We start from the raw sequence: 17,064 nt of genomic DNA on the forward strand, positions 1-17,064 counted from the left end.
CAGAACGGTTGACGATTCAGTATGTTTCAATCATTCTCCACTCACTCTCGGCATGCAAAAAAAGCAATATCATAATGATTCTTGATTGTATTGACGTGTGTCACCAATAGCAATACTTCAAGGTCACCTATATGCGGTTTAAAACTTAATCGATTTGAAATATGGTTAGTTTTAAATAATTTCTCATTAGTGAATGGAATGAATGATAAGATTCATAACCATATTCAATGGAAAATTGGCAGTACAAAGCCGACTATGAATATGATCAAAAGTAGTCAAAAAATACGAGAAAAAGACTTCAAAAAAGAAAAAAAAAATTGTTTTAAACTTTTATTGTTAGGTTAGCTGGTTGTGATAAGATTTTGTGATTTCTCATAGTTTTGATCCTATATTGTACTTGAATCATTCAAATTTTAAATGAATAACGATTTATTTTTTATTTATTTTCAGAAAGCCCGTATTGGTCAGCATATTCTCATTAAGGTATGTCGCTTATCTGCGGTGTGATTTATTAAAATGCCTGAAAATCAACCTAGAAGTGTTGGTGCCCTTTTTCATCTGTTAAAAACCACGCTTTTGTTGCAATCAGTTGAATTCGACTTGCAATGAGAGAGAATCAGCAATTATAATAACAGTGAAAACGATTCTCATTTGAATTTCGTCTTTTCCAGTACACGGGAAAGACACCAACACTGCTAGGATGTTTATGCAAGGTTTTACATTTCTCGTACACTAAGGGCCGATGAACACATGCGACTTACAAACACTACTTGCACGCAGCGTTGATACGACGTTACGTATGCATCGGGCCTAAGTGTATGTTCGCTCCAAAACTAAACCCATAGCGCAATTATGATAATATGTAGGGTTAGGGTAGTCATACCCCATTCCCGGCCTTACATGCGTAGGACTGCATTATTTAATTGGTATTTATGACATGAAGCAACTTTCCCTGAATTTTGTGGGCCGTGTACTGCAATGGGGTTCACTTCTGCTTAAAAATAGCTATTCTTGCTAAATATTGTTTGTAACAGTTTTTAATTGATTTAAATTAACGAGGTGCAGCATGTATTTCAGTCACAGCGATTGCTTTTCCAGCATATTGAATTAAATTCCCGGCATATACGATTTTGACTCAATCTCTTTTTTAAACCAATTTTATTTGCTAATTATCTACTACACGCAAAAAAAAAACGTCCATGATTTCGTGAACCAGCAAAAATACTAAACCAAACTTATTCCAATTGATACTTAGGGGAAGATGGGTAGACTTGATCCCCGGGGAGACTTGATCACCCCCTGTTTTATCGAGAACTAAAGTGGTTTTGTTCTAGCGTATTTTTTAGTACAGAACCTCTAGACAAATGACCTTTATATGGCGAGTTATTTTTTGGATTGACAAACTAATTTATTCTGCAGGGCGGTTTGTATGTTTTGACCTTCCTAAAGATTTTTTTATTGCCCACGCAAAATTTGAACAAATTTTCATAACAATGACCAAATGCCTTCCTTTTTTTACAGCACAAAGCCATAAATATGCTTAATGATCTGTACTGATGAAAATGTCAACATTCCATCAAAGTTTTAGGATATTTGGATTTGAAGTTATTGCCTCAATATGGGGACACTTGATCCCCCGTTAGTCACCCATACAAAAATTTGGCGAAAAAATTCAAAAAAATATAATTCTGTTCTTAGGCTTCTAATTTTTTGTAGATTTGACGGATTTGATGAAGGGTTGGCAGGAAAAATTATTTATTGCGTAAATCTCAAAGAAAGGGGATCAAGTCTCCACAAATTTTAAAATTGCATGTGCTGTCGAATTCAATAACAAAAATCGCTCATGTATACGCTCAGCAATTCGATAATTCCGCGTATTTTGAAGGGAAAATATTTTAAAAATCTGAGGGCACCTTTCAAATTTTATCAAAGCAAGTTCTTGGAGAGGGATCAATTTCCCCCGAATATTTTCAAAGTCGATTTTTGACAGCACTCCAAAAAATCGATTGTGTATCAATAACAACAATAATTTAAGGACGATCACACATCAGTAAAGTTAAATACTATATTTCTTAGAGAGTCTGTGTGGAAATCGCGTATGTTTATTTATTTTTGGTTGTTATACATCGGAAACCAGAAAAGGGGATCAAGTCTACCCAGTCTCCCCTATGGTACAAGGAGATAATGCAATAGAATATTGCAACGATTTTTGTCTAAAATTGGAAATTATTTTATTGAACATTTGTTGCAGTGTCTCAATATTAGAATTTCTATGAAGTTTATTGGTACTATACCACGGAGGCAACTTCAGAATCATTTTCAAAATTTCATTTTGAATCCTCTGAAGTGCCTTCTTTCTGGTATTGCAGCAACTAGTAAATATTGACACAGCATACAACATGGCAGGTTTAAAAATTTGTTTGTAAATCAAAAGTTTGTTCTTAAGACAAAGTTTTGATTTTCTGTTTATAAGTCTATATCCACTTAATATATTTGTTACATTTGGCTTGAACGCCTTCAATGTGATTTTTAAAAGTTAATTTTTGGAAGGTTTCAAATACTAAGGTCTCGGCTTATGTGGGAAAATAATAAGCTGAGTTTTGGAAGCATTCGGTGAAATTTTCCATTTTTGCAAGTAAGTGGAGAAAATATCCAAACTTTTTTGCAATCTACTACAAATGACACGAAGGCTTCGCCCTTTGGCTGAGAGGCCCGTGTCATCTGCAAACAAAGATTTTTGACACCCTGGTGGTAAATCAGGTAAGTCACAAATAAAAATGTTATACAATATGGACCCCAGTTTGCTGCCTTTGGGGACACCCGCCCTTACAGGTAGTCTATCAGATTTAGAATTCTGATAGTTTACCTGCAGCGAGCGATCTGATAAATAATTTTGGATCAGTTTAATAATGTACAGAGAATTTTACAAACAAACCTTCATGTCAAACACTGTCAAATGCTTTCTCTATAACAAGAATAGTCACTCCAGTCGAATATCCTTCAGATTTATTAAGCCGAATTAAATTCGTAACTCTTAATAACTCATGAGTGGTTGAATGCCTATGGCGAAAACCAAATTGCTCATCAGCAAAAATAGAATTGTCATTAATATGAATCATCATTCTATTTAAAATAATCTTTTCAAACAGTTTGCTTATTGAAGAAAGCAAACTGATTGGGCGATAACTAGAAGCCTCAGCTGGATTTTTGTCCGGCTTTAAAATTGGAACAACTTTGGCGTTTTTCCGTTTATCTGGAAAGTATTCCAATTGAAAACACTTGTTAAATAAATTAACCAAAAAGGACAAAGAGCCCACAGGAAGTTTTTTGATAAGTATTTAGAAAATACCATCATCACCCGGGGCTTTCATATTTTTAAATTTTCTAGTAATAGATCTCACTTCATCCAAATTAGTTCCCAACGAAGGGTCAAAAACATTCTTTTGATTGAGAATGTCTTCAAAGCTCCGTGTAACCTGATCCTCAATTGGACTAGTGAGACCTAGACTAAAATTATGGGCACTCTCGAACTGCTGAGCAAGTTTTTGAGCCTTTTCGCCATTTGTTAATAAAGTTTTATTTCCCTCGTTAAGCGCTGGAATTGGCTTTTGAGGTTTTTTAAGAATTTTCGTTAATTTCCAAAAGGGTTTCGAACTGGGATCCAACTTCAAGACATTATTCTCAAAGTTGGTATTTCTGAGAATAGCGACACGTTTTTAATTTCAGTTTTCAAATCACGCCAAATAACTTTCAACGCGAGATCGCGAGTTCTTTGGTTTTGCCTTCGCCTCACATTTTTAAGACGGATCAGTAGCTGAAGATCGCCGTCAATAATAATGGAGTTGAATTTATTTTCACATTTCGGATTTGCAATGCCTCTGACTTCGACAATTAAATGCGTCAAAGATACGAGAGCATTAACAATATCACCAACCTCAAATTTCCTATTTATATAAATTCCAATCAATCCAATTCCTGATTGGATTATTAATGGCTTCTTGTGAGATTTCAAACGTCACAGGAAGGTGATCCGAGTCAAAGTCAGCATGAGTTACCAATTGGCCACACAGCTGACTTGAATTCGTTAAAACTAAATAAATTGTAGAAGGATTTCGACTGGAAGAAAAACAAGTTAGTCCATTGGGATATTGAATAGTATAATATCCCGCAGAACAATCTTCAAATAAAATTTTACCATTGGAATTGCTTTGAGCATCTTACCATGAACGGTGTTTGGCATCGAAGTCACTAATTATGAAAAAATTGGATTTGTTGCGAGTTTATTTGATGATCAGCTCTCAACAAATTTCTTCGATGCCCTTTGCACTGGAAAGGCAAGTAGGCAGCAAATTGTCCAAAGCTTGTTCCAACAGAAACTCTCAAGGTTTCAAAAAGTTTGGTTTCTAAAAAAGAATATAATTTAAATTTGATACGTCTATTAATGACAATGGCAACCCCACCACAGGCGCTGTCAAGACGATCATTTCGGTAAATAAAATAATTTGGATTTCTTTTGAAAAATAGTCCAGGTTTTAAATATGTTTCAGTTATAATGACAATGTGCGCATTATGAACTGATAGGAAGTCTTCCTTACCCTTTAAAGAGGGGGCATTCCAATTTAAAATTTTCAAAGAATTTTCTGGATTCATTAAAACGAAGTCCAATAACATTTTTATGAGTAAATTCGATATCAACCTGAACAGCTTCAGTTTTGGTATTTGCTGTGAACATTGCATCAATCGTATGATGCAATTGTTCTGTTAGAAAATCGAAATCGGAAGGAGCCATGCTACTTGAGTCGACAGTACGACCGTTATTTTGCGTTGAAGAATGGGTATGAAAATCATTCATCGTCGGTAAATTTTCAGAAATGCCATTTTGCCTGCCTGCAGTGATGCTTGGATAGGTTGGCATGTTTGAAAGATTTGAATTTGACAAACTGCTCGTTACCCGGTGAGAGGTAGGAGCAAAAATTGTTCGTTAATTGTGGTGGGTATGAATTGCTCGACCGGCAAATGATTGCGGATTTAGAGCGTTTGCAATATGTTTTCCCGGCGAATCTGGTATCCTATTGGAATTTCCCGTCAACAATTTTGCACGAGAATTCAAAACTTTTTTGCGTGAAGGGCATTCCCAGAAATTGGATTTGTGATTGCCCCCACAATTGGCATATTTACATTCATTGGAATCTTCTCTCGCAGAACAGGCGTCTTTGGCGTGAGAGGTTCCACCACAAATCATGCATTTAGCATCCATGTGGCAATGTTTAGTTCCGCGACCCCACTTTTGGCAGCCCAGGCCGCCCAGGCCTGCGGAAATGTTCCCATGTAACACGGACATGGGACATGGTTTGGCCTTTTCCAAACTTTTCATATTATTTAGTTCATTTTTGTTAAAGTAAGCTAAATAAAATTCTTGAGAAATACCCCTCTGGGAAGAACCAGAGCGGGATTTCTTTTTCTTCCTTATTACTTCGACTGGTGAAAATTCAAGTAATTGAGAAATTTCAATTTTAATCTCATCCAGTGATTTATCATCACTGGGGAGACCTTTCAAGACGACTTTGAACAATCGCTCAGTTTTGTCGTCGTATGTGAAGAATTTATGGCGCTTCTCAGTTAAATACTGAAGAAGACGTTTGCGATCGTCAAAAAATCCCGGCAAAATGCGGCAGTCACCCTTCCTAGCAATCTGAAATGAAACCTTGATCCCCTGCATGTTACTCAAAATCTTATTCCTAAAGTCAGAAAACTCGGCAACAGATACCACAATTGGCGGCATCCTATGCTTTTTTGCATGGATCAAATCACCTGGGCTAGAGGTAGATTCGATTTGCTCAACTTCGTCATGAATCAAATCGAACTGACTGCTAAGTTCGATAGGAGAAGAATTATTTCCAATGTTAGAGTTAGAAGGAACATCTGAAGTCTCCAGCTTCCTTCTATTTTTCCGCGCTTTGGCAGGACGGTCTTAAAACCTTGTTTCTTAGAAGGAAGTGGAGAATTCAGAGACTCCCCCTTCCTCTTGTTTTTATTAATGCTCATTGCTGAGCGTGGAGACGTGACCTTCTAAGAGGTTTTTTTTCCCCAGAACGGTGCCCCTGCAGGATTACCACCGCTTGTCGGAATTTTACTTCCGCAAACGGGTCCAACGTAAAACGAAGGCACGGGTCCAAGCAAAGATCGTAACGGGATCAGTGGGTACAAATAGCGCTGAGAAGCACTGTTGAAATTAAAATAGCTTCGGGTAGTATTAAAAACTTCCTTCAACAAAGAGAGAAAAGAACCGCACAGCACGAAATCACGATGCGGTCTGTATTATGGTATCTATTACGGGGTTTATTCTACCTACATCATCTGAAAAACACAAAAATTTGATAAACTATTCAAGTCCTTAATTCGTATATGAATGAATGATTTCACAGTTTAAATACCCACGGACAAGTTTATATAATATTTTCTCATGCCAAAATTATGAGTCAAGTTGAGTAAATAGTGAAAAACTAAAAAAAAAATGACATGGAAATGCTAATATCATCTTCCAAACTTAGACGTACATGTTCAGAGGCGAAAGTATAGAATTGATAGTTCCGTCGTTAGGATACGGAAGACATGAAGAATGTTTTTATAGAAGTCGATTTGAAAGCGAGCGGATGGCAATATTTGTGATGGCACATATCGCACGACCTTTCTTCTGCCAAGCTCCCGTATGATGGGGGAGGGAAGAATATCAGTGTGGAAGCTGATATATCTCCACTGGCTCCAGCTTCCTGTAACTGTAACTTTTTGTATTTTGCAAATGTTTTTATTATGTAATACAAAAATAGTTAGTTATAGTTTTCTAGAAATCAAAGGGGGGCGTTTTGGCCAGGGGGAGCGCATTATACCTTCTTACCCTATGTGTATTATTTTTTTTTATTTTGGTCCTGAACAGTGATTCAGAGTAATTAAACCGAAACCGACACCGTGACTAGCTTTATATTGTTTTGGAAATGAAAATCAACTTAGTTGCTCAGCCTCTTCGCACTTACATCAAATGCCAAAATTGTAATCCGGTGCAAAGTTTATACTGTAATCCCTTCGTTGCTTTGGAATTGCCAATATTAAATTAATTAATCTTCCATCACGTTCCTCAATTCCCGTTTCAACGAGTTTACACGTGCGTAATTATGCCCAGCTCTTCAATATCCGCATACCGGAATTTCTAATCCCGACTACCGCCGATATCACTGTCATCGGACTTAGCCTCCGTCATACTTTGATGGGCTCAGTTTGGCCCGGGTCCGATCGTGATGATAGTGATGACGATTTCCATCCACTGCTAATATCGATAATGTAGCGCTAATCCGGCTCCCCCGGTTGTGTCCAAAATTTTGCCTTTATTTAATCCTACCCATAAAACATTAACTACTGTACATGCTATTATTACTTTTTCGGATCTACCTTTCAGGCGACGAACAGCACCGACCGACACAACAATTTCATCCATATACAAAATCCCTGTATGGAGTGATAATAAGGGACCCAGTCAGAGGGGAGCTATAAAATCGAATCGAGCATCGGATTCATCCGGTGTGGACGCAACTGAAGTGTCAGAGTTTGTGAAATAGGTAAAGCGCCAGAAACAAGCCCCACCGGAGGGATGTTTCGGTGTAGATTGGGAGGGATTAAGAGTTGAACTGGAGCAAATTCCTAGGCAAAGCTGTCATTATGTTCGATGGGGGTTTGTTGCAGAGCTGGTAATAAAGATCTCGAAAGTAAATCCTTATTTTCATGAGTTTTATCCTTCTAAATTCTGGGATTGGAAGTCTGCCACGGTTGAACCAATGCATGGCTTAAATTTAGTGCCATTGTCAGGCTTGAACATCCCTAATATCGTGTTGATTGCCTTTTTCTATCGAGCTTCAATTTTCCAAGGTGCAATTAAGCTTGAAAATGGAAAATGAAATGCAAAATGAATTTCCATTGAAGCACATTGCTTTGAAGCTCCAATCTTGTGCTTGAAAGGCACTTTCACGAATCCAATCTAATTACAACGGACAAGCGCCCTTTGAAAAATGAACCGAATCCAATTTAAAACACAGATTGCCAAGAAGCAGCATTAGAAAAAACTTAACCTGACTGTTGCTGATTACTGGATCAAAAATGGGTGGAAACAAGTTTGCAATCCTTGCAAGGTACTCCTTCCAATGCGCGGCGGACCTGCAGCTCATCAAATCTGGCAAACAAGATTTGCTCCACCTGTTCGTTCTGATCCCGTTGACGCAGTTCTGAGCACGATTCCACGCTATAATTATCCGCTGACCAGAAAATGTTTGCCGATCTGAACTGAACCACAATCCAATCTCAGTTGATTAGTTTACCGTCGACGTCGGTACATATACACAACAGTTGCTGTTTGCGGTCGCTTTTCCAGCTTGGTTCAATGGATTCGGTTCGATTCGAATTTTCCAGCTCACTGGCGCGACGCTGTCCCCAAATTAAACAAAACCTCTGGCCAGCACCGCTCGCACGTCTCAACACTGATTTTAACTGCATGGAAATGCTATATGGTTCTTAGGTTCGAGCTAATGAACCTCAAATAGTTATGATGCAAACAGCGTGTTTGTTTGAAGTGGTGTAAGACTTCTAAACCTGCAGATGTTTATCGGTAAAATGCAATATATTGCTCAAAGCGTATTTCCCTTCATTGAACGGTAAGCTAAATCCTCTACCAAAAATAAAACCAGACTTGACAAAAGTATTGTTCTCATTATTGGAAATCCTTGTCGTGTTTTTGAATTAAATCCAAACACTTTTAGGAATTGATGTGCCTATCAATGATTTCTATAGACTTGGCAAAAATCTAAGAAAATAAATTAATCCTCTTTTATTTCATGGCTCACCACACTTTCCAAAGCTCCTAATCTGAACCACATTACCTCAAAACTTGCCCCAGAGCTTTAAACCCATCTGCTGTACTTATTTCCTTCGTGCACAATTTCCCCCTCGTTCGGTGAAGTCTGCTGCAAAGCCTTCGGATATAGGAAAAGCGCACATGCCTGTCTTGTTTTCCCAATTTGCTCTGTGTCTGTTCTGGATTATTTGCTCTAGGATGGGAATCCACTGGCTGCCGAGGGCTGGCCGGACAAAACGATAACGCCAGCCAGATCGATAAATATTTCGACATGATTGGAAATCCCTTCCGGGGCGGAGCACGGAACGTTCCGCCGGAGGTATCGGATCGGATGAGTTTTTGAGAGGGGGTAGAGATTGATCTCGGAAGTGAAGGCACAGGTTGGTATAATCGATTTATTATTTCACCTGTGATGTAGGCTGGTACCGGTTCAGGCAATATGTTCGTTTACAGCAGGAGGCAATGCGATGGAAGGTTTTAGAGATTGAGAAACAAAATTGGATACTATTTCCAGACATGTGTGGGTTACCACGTTAGGACTGATTGAAAATCTTTTACAATTGCAATGCATTAATATTTCTGATCATAACTACGGTTCAAATGCTGAAAAATATTTATCAGCTTATAGAACGAACCACAATTAGATTATGTGATTAATGAGTATTATATCAAAGACTTTTTAGTCTTTGATTGTATTGAAATGATATTTGAGCCGTTTTTTAATCTTTCTTTTATTTGGAAGGCTCATTTGCCGTGAAGCGTTACGGAGCCGAAATCAAGTTTAACAATACATTTCTTGATTCTTATACATAGTGTTAGTTTTGGGGAACCGAAAGACACGCGGTTTGGTCGAGGTTAGGGAAAAAGTTAGTTAGTAAAAAAGGAAAGGATTTTAGGGTACTTAAGTAATTACGATGCTGATGTTCCCAAAGTTGACATTCCTCGCGATGTTTCACATCTGTAACGGGACAAACAAACTTTTTCTGGGAGACGAGAGGAAGACATACGGAAGTGATAAACGACAGACATTGAATTGTACAACAAGAGGAAGACATTCGTAATGGGGTACAACAGACAAGGGAATGGGCAGACAATGATTACAGCCTTACATCAGCAACTTTCAAGAATTGGTAGACAAGGGACATGTATTCGAGGTCAAGACCCTCCAACACTTCCCAAATAGGCTTTGGTTGTTTTTCTCGGACCCGGAGATGTTCAGTTAGGGCAGATCTGGGGCCACGATGATCTTCGCACGCCCACACGACATGATCGATATCCTGATAGATTTCGCCGCAAACACAGAGATTACCCTCTGAGAGCCCCACTCTGAAAAGATGTGCATTTAAATTGTAGTGATTGGACATTAGACGACACATGGTTCGAATGAAGTCTTGTCTCTTTGAGCTTAAAATAGGCGCTATGAAAAATGTTAAAAACACCGAAGCTTCTCTCGTAATCATCGATATAACGTACCCCCGATATAACGTACCCCCGATATAACGTACCCCCGATATAACGTACACTCGATATAGCGTATATTTTTCCCCTTTATAACGTACACTTTGAATAATAATTTTAATTTGGGCAGTTATTACAAAATAATTTCTAAACTGTTATGATTATTTATGTAGGGATGGCATTCTTGTATGGAGTTTAATTTTATCAGCTAGAGGCATTAATTACAGTTTTCCCCAGTTTGTGCTATCCTCAGAATGGTGATATTGAGTTAATGAGGTTTATGGCATACTCTATGCCCAAAGCTCTAAGTAAGTCAATATCGAGTAAAGTATTGGTATTGTAGATCCAGGTTTGAAATGTGTACCAGATTATTTTTAAATTATTCCCAGAGGATTCCTGATTGAGTTCATAAATAAAAAAAAACTGAAGAAATTATAGAAACTTAAAGTGATTTCTGGAGGAATATTTAAAAGAATTTCGAATGTATTTTTTTTAAGGAATTCCTAAAAGAATTTCCGAAGGAGTTTCCTGGATGCACTTTTAAGGAATTCCTAAATGAATTTAGGAAGGAACTCTAAAAAGAATTTGCAAAGAAATTCTTAGATTTTTATAGGAATTCGTTTAAAAATTCTTTCAGGAACTCTTTCCAAAATTCCTTCTGGAATTGTTCCATTTGGAATTTATCCTGGATATCCTTCGAAAAAAGCCCCAGGTAGTTGATCTTTCGGAAAATGCACCTCTTGGAAGGAGGCTTCCGAGCCTCTTGGAAGGAGGCTTCCGAGCCTCTTGGAAGGAGGCTTCCGAGCCTCTTGGAAGGAGGCTTCCGAGCCTCTTGGAAGGAGGCTTCTGAGCCTCTTGGAAGGAGGCTTCCGAGCCTCTTGGAAGGAGGCTTCCGAGCCTCTTGGAAGGAGGCTTCCGAGCCTCTTGGAAGGAGGCTTCCGAGCCTCTTAGAAGGAGGCTCCGAACCTCTTGAAAGGAGGCTTCCGAACCTCTTGAAAGGAGGCTTCCGAGCCTCTTTAAAGGAGGCTTCCGAGCCTCTTGAAAAAAGGCTTCCGAGCCTCTTGGAAGGAGGCTTCCGAGCCTCTTGGAAGGAGGCTTCTGAGCCTCTTGGAAGGAGGCTTCTGAGCCTCTTGGAAGGAGGCTTCTGAGCCTCTTGGAAGGAGGCTTCCGAGCCTCTTGAAAGGAGGCTTCCGAGCCTCTTGAAAGGAGGCTTCCGAGCCTCTTGAAAGGAGGCTTCCGAGCCTCTTGAAAGGAGGCTTCCGAGCCTCTTGAAAGGAGGCTTCCGAGCCTCTTGAAAGGAGGCTTCCAGGCCTCTTGAAAGGAGGCTTCCGAGCCTCTTGAAAGGAGGCTTCAGAGCCTCTTGAAAGGATACTCTGAGCCTCTTGAAAGGAGGCTTCCGAGCCTCTTGAAGGAGGCTTCTGAGCCTCTTGAAAGGAGGCTTCTGAGCCTCTTGAAAGGAGGCTTCCAGCCTCTTGAAAGGAGGCTTCTGAGCCTCTTGAAAGGAGGCTTCCGAGCCTCTTGAAAGGAGGCTTCCGAGCCTCTTGAAAGGAGGCTGCCGGGCCTCTTGAAAGGAGGCTGCCGCGGCTCTTGAAAGGAGGCTTCCGCGGCTCTTGAAAGGAGGCTTCCGAGCCTCTTGAAAGGAGGCTTCCGAGCCTCTTGAAAGGAGGCTTCCGAGCCTCTTGAAAGGAGGCTTCCGAGCCTCTTGAAAGGAGGCTTCCGAGCCTCTTGAAAGGAGGCTTCCTGAGCCTCTTGAAAGGAGGCTTCTGAGCCTCTTGAAAGGAGGCTTCCGAGCCTCTTGAAAGGAGGCTTGAGCCTCTTGAAAGGAGGCTTCTGAGCCTCTTGAAAGGAGGCTCTGAGCCTCTTGAAAGGAGGCTTTGAGCCTCTTGAAAGGAGGCCTGAGCCTCTTGAAAGGAGGCTTCTAGGTCTCTTGAAAGGAGGCTTCCGGGCCTCTTGAAAGGAGGCTTCCGGGCCTCTTGAAAGGAGGCTTCCGAGCCTCTTGAAAGGAGGCTCCGAGCCTCTTGAAAGGAGGCTCCGAGCCTCTTGAAAGGAGGCTCCGAGCCTCTTGAAAGGAGGCTTCCAGGCCTCTTGAAAGGAGGCTTCTGAGCCTCTTGAAAGGAGGCTCCTGAGCCTCTTGAAAGGAGGCCTGAGCCTCTTGAAAGGAGGCTCTGAGCCTCTTGAAAGGAGGCTTCTGAGGCCTCTTGAAAGGAGGCTTCTGAGCCTCTTGAAAGGAGGCTTTGAGCCTCTTGAAAGGAGGCTCTGAGCCTCTTGAAAGGAGGCTTCTGAGCCTCTTGAAAGGAGGCTTCCAGGCCTCTTGAAAGGAGGCTTCTGAGCCTCTTGAAAGGAGGCTGAGCCTCTTGAAAGGAGGCTTCCGGGCCTCTTGAAAGGAGGCTCTGAGCCTCTTGAAAGGAGGCTTCTGAGCCTCTTGAAAGGAGGCTTCTGAGCCTCTTGAAAGGAGGCTCTGAGCCTCTTGAAAGGAGGCTTCTGAGCCTCTTGAAAGGAGGCTTCTGAGCCTCTTGAAAGGAGGCTTCTGAGCCTCTTGAAAGGAGGCTTCCTGAGCCTCTTGAAAGGAGGCTTCTGAGCCTCTTGAAAGGAGGCTTCCGGGCCTCTTGAAAGGAGGCTTCCGAGCCTCTTGAAAGGAGGCTTCTGAGCCTCTTGAAAGGAGGCTTCTGAGCCTCTTGAAGGAGGCCTGAGCCTCTTGAAAGGAGGCTCTGAGCCTCTTGAAAGGAGGCTCTGAGCCTCTTGAAAGGAGGCTTCCTGAGCCTCTTGAAAGGAGGCTTCTGAGCCTCTTGAAAGGAGGCCTGAGCCTCTTGAAAGGAGGCTTCTGAGCCTCTTGAAAGGAGGCTTCTGAGCCTCTTGAAAGGAGGCTTCCGAGCCTCTTGAAAGGAGGCTTCCAGGCCTCTTGAAAGGAGGCTTCTGAGCCTCTTGAAAGGAGGCTTGAGCCTCTTGAAAGGAGGCTTGAGCCTCTTGAAAGGAGGCTTCCGAGCCTCTTGAAAGGAGGCTTCCGAGCCTCTTGAAAGGAGGCTTGAGCCTCTTGAAAGGAGGCTTCCTGAGCCTCTTGAAAGGAGGCTTCCTGAGCCTCTTGAAAGGAGGCTTCCGAGCCTCTTGAAAGGAGGCCTGAGCCTCTTGAAAGGAGGCTCTGAGCCTCTTGAAAGGAGGCTCTGAGCCTCTTGAAAGGAGGCTTCCTGAGCCTCTTGAAAGGAGGCTTCTGAGCCTCTTGAAAGGAGGCTTCCAGAGCCTCTTGAAAGGAGGCTTCCAGGCCTCTTGAAAGGAGGCTTCCTGAGCCTCTTGAAAGGAGGCTCTGAGCCTCTTGAAAGGAGGCTCTGAGCCTCTTGAAGGAGGCTCTGAGCCTCTTGAAAGGTGGATTCCAAGCCTCTCGAAAGGAGGATTCCAAGCCTCTCGAAAAGAGGCTTCTAAGCTTCTTGAAAGAAGGCTTCCAAGCTTCTTGAAAGGAGGATTCCAAGCCTCTTGAAAGTAGGACTCCAAGCCTCTTGAAAGGAGCCTTCCTAGCTTCTTGGAGGGAGGCTTCGAAGCTTCTTGAAATGAGGCTTCCAAGCCTCTTGAAAGGAGGCTTCCAAGCCTCTTGAAAGGAGGATTCCGAGCCTCTTGAAAGGAGGCTTCCGAGCCTCTTGAAAGGAGGCTTCCGAGCCTCTTGAAAGGAGGCTTCCGAGCCTCTTGAAAGGAGGCTTCCGAGCCTCTTGAAAGGAGGCTTCCGAGCCTCTTGAAAGGAGGCTTCCGAGCCTCTTGAAAGGAGGCTTCCGAGCCTCTTGAAAGGAGGCTTCCGAGCCTCTTGAAAAAGGAGGCTTCCGAGCCTCTTGAAAGGAGGCTTCCGAGCCTCTTGAAAGGAGGATTCCAAGCCTCTCGAAAGAAGGATTCCAAGCCTCTCGAAAAGAGGCTTCCAAGCTTCTTGAAAGAAGGCTTCCAAACTTCTTGAAAGGAGGATTCCAAGCCTCTTGAAAGTAGGACTCCAAGCCTCTAGAAAGGAGGCTTCCGAGCCTCTTGAAAGGAGGCTTCCGAGCCTCTTGAAAGGAGGCTTCCGAGCCTCTTGAAAGGAGACTTCCGAGCCTCTTGAAAGGAGACTTCCGAGCCTCTTGAAAGGAGACTTCCGAGCCTCTTGTAAGGAGGCTTCCGAGCCTCTTGAAAGGAGGCTTCCGAGCCTCTTGAAAGGAGGCTTCCGAGCCTCTTGAAAGGAGGCTTCCGAGCCTCTTGAAAGGAGGCTTGAGGCCTCTTGAAAGGAGGCCTGAGCCTCTTGAAAGGAGGCTTCTGAGCCTCTTTAAAGGAGGCTTCTGAGCCTCTTGAAAGAAAGCTTCTGAGCCTCTTGAAAGAAGGCTTCCGAACTGCTCGAAAAGAAGCTTCTGAGCCTCTTGAAAGGAGCCTTCCGAGCCTCTTGAAAGGAGGTATCTGAGCTTCTTGAAAGGGGGCTTCCGAGCCTCTTGAAAAGAGGCTTTTGAGCCTCTTGAAAAGGAGGCTTCCGAGCCTCTTGAAAAGGAGGCTTCCGAGCCTCTTGAAAAGGAGGCTTCCGAGCCTCTTGAAAAGGAGGCTTCCGAGCCTCTTGAAAGGAGGCTTCCGAGCCCCTATAAAAGGAGGCTTCCGAGCCTCTTTAAAAGGAGGCATCCGAGCCGCCTCAAAAGGAGGCTTCAGGCCTCTTGAAAAAGGAGGCTTCAGGGCCTCTTGAAAGGAGGCTTCCGAGCCTCTTGAAAAAGGAGGCTTCCGAGCCTCTTGAAAAAGGAGGCTTCCGAGCCTCTTGAAAAAGGAGGCTTCCGAGCCTCTTGAAAAAGGAGGCTTCCGAGCCTCTTGAAAGGAGGCTTCCGAGCCTCTTGAAAGGAGGATTCCAAGCCTCTCGAAAGAAGGATTCCAAGCCTCTCGAAAAGAGGCTTCCAAGCTTCTTGAAAGAAGGCTCTCGAAAAGAGGCTTCTAAGCTTCTTGAAAGAAGGCTTCCAAGCTTCTTGAAAGGAGGATTCCAAGCCTCTTGAAAGTAGGACTCCAAGCCTCTTGAAAGGAGCCTTCCTAGCTTCTTGGAGGGAGGCTTCGAAGCTTCTTGAAATGAGGCTTCCAAGCCTCTTGAAAGGAGGCTTCCAAGCCTCTTGAAAGGAGGATTCCGAGCCTCTTGAAAGGAGGCTTCCGAGCCTCTTGAAAGGAGGCTTCCGAGCCTCTTGAAAGGAGGCTTCCGAGCCTCTTGAAAGGAGGCTTCCGAGGCCTCTTGAAAGGAGGCTTCCGAAGCTTCTTGAAAGGAGGCTCTGAGCCTCTTGAAAGGAGGCTTCCGAGCCTCTTGAAAGGAGGCTTCCAGGCCTCTTGAAAGGAGGCTTCCGAGCCTCTTGAAAGGAGGCTTCCGAGCCTCTTGAAAGGAGGCTTCCGAGCCTCTTGAAAGGAGGCTTCCGAGCCTCTTGAAAGGAGGCTTCCGAGCCTCTTGAAAGGAGGCTTCCGAGCCTCTTGAAAGGAGGATTCCAAGCCTCTCGAAAGGAGGATTCCAAGCCTCTCGAAAGAAGGATTCCAAGCCTCTCGAAAAGAGGCTTCCAAGCTTCTTGAAAGAAGGCTTCCAAACTTCTTGAAAGGAGGATTCCAAGCCTCTTGAAAGTAGGACTCCAAGCCTCTAGAAAGGAGGCTTCCGAGCCTCTTGAAAGGAGCCTTCCGAGCCTCTTGAAAGGAGGCTTCCGAGCCTCTTGAAAGGAGACTTCCGAGCCTCTTGAAAGGAGACTTCCGAGCCTCTTGAAAGGAGACTCTGAGGCCTCTTGAAAGGAGGCTTCCGAGCCTCTTGAAAGGAGGCTTCTGAGCCTCTTGAAAGGAGGCTTCCAGCCTCTTGAAAGGAGGCTTCCAGGCCTCTTGAAAGGAGGCTTCTGAGCCTCTTGAAAGGAGGCTTCCAGGCCTCTTGAAAGGAGGCTTCCAGGCCTCTTGAAAGGAGGCTGAGCCTCTTGAAAGGAGGCTTCTGAGCCTCTTGAAAGGAGGCTTCTGAGCCTCTTGAAAGGAGGCTTCTGAGCCTCTTGAAAGGAGGCTTCCTGAGCCTCTTGAAAAGGAGGCTTCCAGGCCTCTTGAAAGGAGGCTTCAGGCCTCTTGAAAGGCGGCTTCCAGGCCTCTTGAAAAAGGAGGCTTCCGAGCCTCTTGAAAGGAGGCTTCCGAGCCTCTTGAAAGGAGGCTTCCGAGCCTCTTGAAAAGGAGGCTTCCGAGCCTCTTGAAAAGGAGGCTTCCGAGCCTCTTGAAAAGGAGGCTTCCGAGCCTCTTAAAAAGGAGGCTTCCGAGCCTCTTAAAAAGAAGGCTTCCGAGCCTCTTAAAAAGGAGGCTTCCGAGCCTCTTGAAAAGGAGGCTTCAGAGCCTCTTGAAAAGGAGGCTTCAGGCCTCTTGAAAAGGAGGCTTCTGAGCCTCTTGAAAAGGAGGCTTCTGAGCCTCTTGAAAAGGAGGCTTCGAGGCCTCTTGAAAGGAGGCTTCAAGCCTCTTGAAAAGGAGGGCTTCCAGGCCTCTTGAAAAGGAGGCTTCTGAGCCTCTTGAAAAGGAGGCTTCTGAGCCTCTTGAAAGGAGGCTTCGAGGCCTCTTGAAAGGAGGCTTCCGAGCCTCTTGAAAGGAGGATTCCAAGCCTCTCGAAAGAAGGATTCCAAGCCTCTCGAAAAGAGGCTTCCAAGCTTCTTGAAAGAAGGCTTCCAAACTTCTTGAAAGGAGGATTCCAAGCCTCTTGAAAGTAGGACTCCAAGCCTCTTGAAAGGAGGCTTCCGAGCCTCTTGAAA

At 43.3% G+C, this 17,064-nt stretch overlaps 1 long non-coding RNA gene across 3 annotated transcripts in view; it reads left to right on the forward strand.

Moving 5' to 3' along the window:
- Positions 1-17,064, forward strand: part of LOC134226267 (uncharacterized) — a 262,327-nt gene that overhangs the window by 55,665 nt on the left and 189,598 nt on the right. For all 3 annotated transcript variants that reach the window (XR_009983441.1, XR_009983440.1, XR_009983439.1), the window contains exon 2: positions 451-483. This is a non-coding gene — a long non-coding RNA (uncharacterized LOC134226267). The remainder of the gene's footprint in view (positions 1-450; positions 484-17,064) is intronic.

This window comes from Armigeres subalbatus, chromosome 3, assembly GCF_024139115.2.
Source record: "Armigeres subalbatus isolate Guangzhou_Male chromosome 3, GZ_Asu_2, whole genome shotgun sequence".
Taxonomy (NCBI): domain Eukaryota; kingdom Metazoa; phylum Arthropoda; class Insecta; order Diptera; family Culicidae; genus Armigeres; species Armigeres subalbatus.